Here is an 8,318-nt window from a genome sequence, read left to right as displayed (position 1 = left end):
TGCCCCAGTTTTAGATACTGGGGATTTTTTGGATTTGTTTTCTTTTTATTTTTCTTCTGAATTCTTATTTGGTTGGACCGAACCTGTAAGGCTGCCTACGTATCCTTTTTTAAAGGAATCAGGTCAAACGTAGTTCAAACCTCTAACCTAACTAATTTTTTTTTTCATTTTTTTTGGGTCTCTTTTTTTTTCTTTTTGTTCGCCCCAACTTCTATTTTCTGGGGGCATGGACCTTTGACTGTTCTTTTCTTCTTCTTTCTTTCTTTCTATATTTGAACTTTCTAAGAGTTGCCCCAGTTTGTACTCTTGGGGCATGGTCTTTTTGATATATTGTTTTTATTTCAATTATTTTTTGACTTTTAACTCGAAAATTGATTCCAAAAGAGGGTGGTCAAAGAAAAAATAACACAGGCTCAAAAGGAGTAGCGAAGGATATAAAGTGTTTGGATAGACAAAAAAAGGGTCTCCCAGCCTCGAGAACGCCAAACATAGTATCCTTTCGTGATCACATCATTGATGAACATGTCTGTCTTCTTGGTGTGTCGTGGTTGAAAGACACTTTCCATCCATTAATGTCAAAATTTCCACCAAACTTCAATTGATTCTTCCTCAAACCCGAACTTCGCATTGATTCTAAGGTAAAGATCATTAACCTCCACAGGTATGACTATTCTAGTTCCACATGAATTTTATTAGAGCTTAATTCCAAAGTATTTTCGATTCTTTATTCATCCTCAAAAGTGTCTTGTTCTCAGTTATCCAATCAAGACTAAATTAGTTTTCTAAGATCTGGCTAAAAACTTCGCATGCATGTCATGTCGCTAGAACTAGCAGAAAAATGATTAAGCACAGAATGACACAAAAGGACAAATTGTATTTTATTGAGTAAAGAATAGAAATGTTTAACAAGACAAACAACCAAAAATCCGTGTTACGACCCTAAAATAACCCGGATAATAAAAATAGCAACAGAACAGACAGACAAGACTCACACAAACAAAATAGAGGGATAGAAGGGTTTGACTCAATAAAACAAATAAAATCTGGATCACAACCCTAGAATAACCCAGATAATAGAAAAAATATCAAAACAAGCTACCAAGATTCCTTCCTAGTGAGGAGGGAATGCCTTTTCAATTGCTAAGCTTGACATTTAGCCACACAATTGCTCATCAGAATCACCAGGGCCTTCTCCAATATCAATATTATTAACTTTATTCACAAGTTCCCACGAGGATACTCATACTCCCTGTCACCACGCATCATCCCTACAAAGTGTGCATCATCATGTGCAGGTAAAGGATTCTTCGTAATATTCTAGGTATCACTATCTTGGATCACAATCAGTTTTTCCTGGATCATCCTTTCTATTTCTCTTTTCAAATCCCGACAGCTTTTAACATTGTGCCCCTGGGCATTGGAATGGTATTCACACCTTTTAGAAGGGTTAAAGCTTCTTGCACGTTGGTCCACATAATTTGGAGGAATAGGTGCAATCATGCCATAATGCTTTAATTTCTCAAATAGGCTTGCATATGACTCTTTTAACCTTTGTTCCCCTCTATACCCCTGGCTTGGATGTTTGTTATAGGGCACTTGAAAATTTTGTGGAGGATGGTGGAGATTTTTCGGTGTTGGTGCTCGCCTTCTGGGTGTCTTGGTGGCTGGACAACATACTGAGGTAAAGCAACAAATTATTGTGGATTCTGGGGTGGGTAGTAGTGCTCAGGGGAATCATCGAAAAGCAGAAGAGGGTGGTCATACCTTCGAGATGTTCTCCTAGGACCTCTTTTCGAACCTATTGTCATCATGGTTTCTTCACCCTTCTCATTCGTGTCACTAAATTTAACAGATTCAATCTGGACAGCTTGAGTTGCGGCTTTGAGAACTGCTTGACTTATAATACTGCCTGTCTTAAGGCCATTCTCAACCATTTCCCCAATTTTGATTGCTTTCGAGAAGGATTTACCAACTGCGGACATCATATTTTGAAAATAATCTGGCTCTTGAACCTGAAGGAAGACAGTGATTAGCTCGTGGTCATCCATGGGTGGCTTAACTCTAGCTGTTTGCTCTCTCCATTTAATGGCATACTCCCTGAAGCTTTCAGTCGGTTTTTTCTTCAGGTTGGAAAGGGAATTGCGGTCTGGGCGATGTCGATGATGTACTGGAATTGTCTGACAAAGGCCCGGGCCATGTCATCCCAGATGTGCCAGTGAGAGGTGTCTTGATCAATAAACCATTCAGAGGCTACCCCCGTCAGGCTTTCCCCAAAATAAGCCATTAGCAATTCTTCATTTCTTCCCGCACCTCTTAGCTGATTGCAATACCTTTTCAAGTGAGCTATGGGGTCGCCGTGTCCATCATACTTTTAAAATTTGGGGATCTTGAAACCAAGTGGCAAAAGAACATCGGAGAACATACATAGATCCTTGAAGGTAATACTTTTCTGACCTGCCAACCCTTGCATGTTTTTCAACTGTTGTTCTAAACTTTTCATTCTTTGGGTTATTTCTTCCTATGCCATCTTTCGGGCAGGCTTCTCAATCTTTGCAGGAAGATCAAATAGGTATGAGTGGTACTCAAGAGAGTGGTATTGTTCTTGATGGGTAGCAAATTGTGACTCATGAGTTTTCATCTGTACCATTGTTGGCTGTGGGATGGTGAAGACGGGCATAACAGTAGTGGTTGTCTGATTGGTTGTCAGTGGAACACTTTGGGAGCGCGCAACAGAAGTTCCAGTTATAGTAGTCGAAATGGATGTGAACTCTAGGAAACCATGAATAAAAAAAGGTGGTCCTTGGCCATTGGCCCGTGCTTGACACATTTCAGTCATTTGCTGCTTCAGTACGCTATTTTCCTCAACCACAGCAAACTCTTGTTGAACCCTCTGACCCTGAGCCTCATGAGCACTCGTAACAACTTTGATGCCAGTTGTCATTTTTCCTTGGATCTTGTGTTGTCATCTTACCACAAACCGACCACCTCAACCTTTCTTTACAATTCAAAACAAGACACACGTTAGAATGGACTCAGTCGGTCCTTATTATTATCATCATCATTTTTTATTTTTTTAACACTTTTTTTTTTAAAATGGTCGATCGAACCTGATGTGGGTTGCCTACGTATCATGTGAGAACATTAATCAGATCTTGCGTAGTTCGGAAAAATCAAGAATAAAGAAAATAAACTAACTCTTTTTTTTTGAATTTTTATTTTTTTTCGAAACAAACACTTATAAAGAAGAAAGAAAATATTTTTGGATTTCGATTTTTTTTTTTTAAAAGAATTTTTGAAAAGAAAGACTTCTAAAGAAGAAAGAAAACATTATTTTTTGAATTTTGACTTTTTTTTCTGGAATTTCGAAAGAAAAAACTTCTAAAGAAGAAAGGAAATATTTTTCGATTTTTGGACTTTTATTTTGAATTTATGAAAGAAATACTTCTAAAGAAAAAAGAAAATATTTTTGAATCTTGAATTTTCTTTTCAATTTTCGAAAGAAGAATAAAAATATTTTTGGATTATGAGAAGAAATTAAAATGAAAATATTTTTTTATTTTTATTTTAAAAAATATTTGGGTCTAAAAGAAAGACTTTCTAAAAAAAGGAATTAAAGAAAAATATTTTTGGATTTTGTTTTTGAAAATTGTGGGCCGGAACCGATGAGGTTTGCCTACGTGTCTCAAATCCGGTGAGAATCAGACCCGCGTAGTTAGTCATTTTGATAGAATAGGGGAAGCATGACTTTTGAAAACAATGGCTTATTTTCTTTCTTTTCTTTTCATTTTTCAAAATTTCGACAGAGTTTCAAAAAATTTCAAATACCTACCTCTCACTCTTATTTTTTTTTAATTCTCTTTTTTTTTATTTTCTTTCCCTATTATAGAAACCAGTCAACATGCAAGCCGAAACAAACAAATATACAAACAGCACGTAAGATGCATTAGGATGGTCTTTTAATTTGGGTACACATGTCCTAGACGGACCCAACCCATGTGTTGAGTTCCCAAAGTCAAATACATGTGATACAAACAAACGTTCCTACTAGGGATCCAGCATGAGGCTACGTTATTCTAGGTTTAAATCCTGGGATGTGTTGTTCTAGACCTGGCTTACCCAAGCGGACAACTCGAGCCGGGGAGGGGGGACATCGTACCGGGAATACAGAAGCTTCACCGGCTTTGCAACTTGTCCGATCCTCGTTCTAATGTTAGGAGTATGAATCTAACAGAAAAGAAGCCACGCGAAGCGCACGCTTCCCATAAGATTTAGAAGACTCAGAGAAAAGAAGGGTGTTGTAACAGTTTTATATACAGTTCACGGCAATATCAAAGCGGTAAAGAAAGGCAATTAGCACATTAGGCTCAAACAAGTAATATCAGACAATCAGAAGTAGCCAAGTATAACAGTTATTCTAAGTTCGAATTCTAAATCATGAACCAGAGATTCTGGGTTCTAATCCCCAGCAGAGTCGCCAGAGCTGTCACACCTCCTTTTTCCCGAGGGAATAGGGGAGTTTTTACAATTAAAGTGACATTTGTTCGAAATGGGATTATTTATTTTAATTTCAGAGTCGCCACTTGGGATAATTTATGGTGTCCCAAGTCACCGATTTATTTTAAAATCCCAAATCGAGGAAGTTTGACTCTTTTTATGGTCTGCGAACACAGAAGACTATGTAAGAAATTCTGTTAACCGGGGAGAAGGTGTGAGACACTTTCGAGTTCCGTGGTTTTAGCACGGTCGCTTAACAATTAATACTTGGCTTGATTATCTAAATTATTATATGTTTAAAGCCTATTGTGCATTTTTAACCTTTTAACCGCTTTTAGTATTTATGAAATTTGTTTGAACAAGTCGCGATGTCGCGCACTCGTTGGTTTTTGTACACATTGTGAATCATGCTACGTGAAACGCACCCGCGATTTACAATATGTTCATTATTATTATTTGAAGTTGAGGTCAAGTCACGTGAAACGCGCATTTGAGTTGGGATTTACGTATCGTGACCATGCCACGGGAACTGTACCCATGACCACGATAATTTATTAATCGCGCCTAAAGCAAGCTACGATGCTCATAAGTGATTATTTTCCTAAGTATGCTCCTAACGACCCGAATAATTAAATAAGAAGCAACACGTGAATAACAGAATCTTTCTTAAGCTCGAATTCCTTTTCATTATTAAACAAAGCCCCAAATCAAGTTTTAAACCAACCACCCCATGACCCAAATTTAATTCTTTCACTGACCTGACATTAAACCGATGTTCAAAGTTAGGATCAGATTCGCGGTGTAGTAAACGAGCACGAACAAAACAAGATCAATAACTAACTAAAAGGAATTTAAAATGAAACCAAACATAGTAGAATAATGAACGCAAAGAAACGGAAACCAATTCACAGAACTTTGACGCCACACCATCCTAACAATCCAAGCTTCTTTCCATTAAATATCTTCAAGGCTAAAAGTTTTATATAAGTATGTGAATCTACATAAGCATAGATGAACATTAACTTTGTACTAATTCAACAATACTGGTATGCAACAGATCAAATAATGCAACTTCAATTGAAAACAAAATTTTGTCCTTAAGATACCACAAACAAGCAAGGATCCACACAAATCTTTTCATTCAACCATCATATAAGAACAATATAAACTAAACCGAGAGAGAGGGGAATAATCAACCTCTGTTATTTCAGAAAATTTGACTTCGCTACATGACCGGAAACAGAACCTCAACCGAAGACCGACAGCAACCTCGAACAACGACCTTTGGCGACCTCGAAACTCGCCGGAGAACTCGAACTAAACCAGGAAAATGAAATCGACAAACTCCATGACAGGGAATGGCGATTTGGATTTGTTTCAGGTTGGTGATAGCTAAAGATGAAATTCACATTTAAGCTTGCTTATCATATTTTTCCTTTTATGGCTGAGTCTATTTGGGAAAAATAAGAATGAAAGCAAAACCAATCCCTACTCTCGTCTCTTACCCTTTCTCTATTTTTTGTTGGATCCGTTTTCTTCTCTGTTTTTGTGTCTTTTTCCCCACTTTGTTTCTCACTATCTATCCTCCTATTATCGGATCTATCTCTCCTAAAGTGTGGATCCCCTCTCAAGAAATGAATGCACTCCCCCTTTTGTACAAGAATAGCACGGGTATTTATGTGGTTTGAGCATGTGAGTTTGTTATGGGAAGATAAGGAGGAATCTTTGGCAAATAGAAATGACTCATTGGCTTTTGCTTTATTTTATATTTTTTTTCTTTTTTTAAGAGTGTAAAATAAAAATACTAGCTAAATATTTTAAAATCAAGAACATATAATTTTTTTTGTGATTTTTAATTTTCTTAAATAAAACCTATAAAGGTAAAATAAGAGCTAAAATACGTAGGTTAAACTTAAAAATATTTACATATTAAAAGATGATGAAATATTCAAATTTGGTCAAAATTTAGGTGCTCACAAATGTAAGATCTCATTTTCGAGCTTTTATCAATTTACTTATGACCTACTTCCACGTACAAAAATATGGGGTGTAACAAGGACTGACTCAGAGTGAAGGACACAATGATGCAAAGAAATAATATTAACAAGAAATGCCCGTGTCGGGAAGAACAAAAGGAAGAGTTTTTTTTTTCAATAACTAGCCTTAATGATCATGACATGCATTTTGGAGTCCTCGGCCTGATCTATCAAACCGATCTAATCATTCCTTTCGTTATTCCTTCGGACTTTGAAGTCGGGCTTGTTTGTTTTAATTCTTTGCATCAGCTTCATAACTCACTTTCGACTAGTAGTGCCCCGAGGAGTTTTCACCAACAAGTCTCTCTCATTTATTTATCTCTACTTATCGTCGCCTTAAAGTGCTCGTGAGAATTTTCACTAGTAAGATTCTCTTATTTTTTCTTCTTTATTTTCTTGATTCCTTGAGCGAGAACCATGACCATGTTTCTCATATGACAACCGTTGCTCATTGCGAATTTCCCTTGGCATTCTCAAAACTGATCATGAGATCTTGTTTGGAAGGCTTTTGGATATGGTTAGAAGGAAAGGACGGCATGAAAATTCAAAAGACTCAATGATGGGGTCATACACTTTACAACTCTTGGAACCGACTCTTTCAAAAGTGAAATAAAATCTTTGCCCCCGTTTCAGATACTGGGGATTTTTGGATTTATTTTTCTTTTTTCTTCCTTTTTTTTACTTTTATTTGGTTGGACCGAACCGTATAAAGTTGTCTACGTATCCTTTTTAAAGGAATCAGGTCAAACGTAGTTCAAATATCTGACCTAACTAATATGGCCAAACATAGTATCCTTTCATGATCACAACATTGACGAACATGACAGTCTTCTTGGTGTGTCGTGGTCGAAAGACACTTTTCATCCAGTAATGTCAAATTTTCCGCCAAACTTCAATTGAGTCTTCCTCAAATCCGATCTTCATAATGATTTAAAGGTAAAGATCATTAACCCCACGGGTATGACTATTCTAGTTCCACATGAATTTGAACCGAGCTTAATTCCAAAGTGTTTCGACTATTTATTCATCCTCTATAGTGTCTTTTTCTCAGTTAACTAATTCAAGACTAAATCAGTTTTCTAGGATCTGGCCAAAAATTCCGCATGCATGTCATGTCACTAGAACTAGCGTGAAAAGAACTAAGCATAGAATGACACAAAGGAACAAACTGTATTTCATTAAATAAATAACAGAAGGATTTGACAATAAGACAAACAAACTGAAATCTGGGTTAAAACCGTGGATAACCCAGATAACAGAAAAGATGACAAAACAAGCTACCAAGACTCCTCCCTGTCTAAAAGAGGAGTGACTTTCTAGTTGCTAAGCGACATCTTAACCATAAATTTGCACATCAGCACTACTACGACATTCAGTCCTTTTTATTGCTTTTAATTCAACACTCAAAATTTGACTTTTTGATCAAACTGTTGCCAATATTGGCTGTGAGATTTCAATACTAACGGCATGGGAGATTTCATAGCAACTAATTTTTCAAAGGACTTGAAAGCATTTTCATGTCTCCCTATCATCAAACCATCCCGAGCAGCGCATGTCCTATTGCTTAAACCTGGTAAAGTCAAATAACATTTGCCTCCCTTTTTACTACCAACTTGTCTACTTGCCTTTTCGTGACCTTAGTTGTATCAACACTAGTGATTCTTGTTCTTTCGGTTGAGAAGATGCTTTTATTTCTGAGGGATCCTGGACTCGCCATTGCAAACCAACAAACTGACCACCCTTAATCATATTTTATTTCAAAATAATAAGCATGTTAAATTGAACGCT

Source organism: Nicotiana tabacum, chromosome 4 (assembly GCF_000715075.1).
Source record: "Nicotiana tabacum cultivar K326 chromosome 4, ASM71507v2, whole genome shotgun sequence".
Taxonomy (NCBI): Eukaryota; Viridiplantae; Streptophyta; class Magnoliopsida; order Solanales; family Solanaceae; genus Nicotiana; species Nicotiana tabacum.
Note: the sequence above shows the minus strand (reverse complement) of the source record.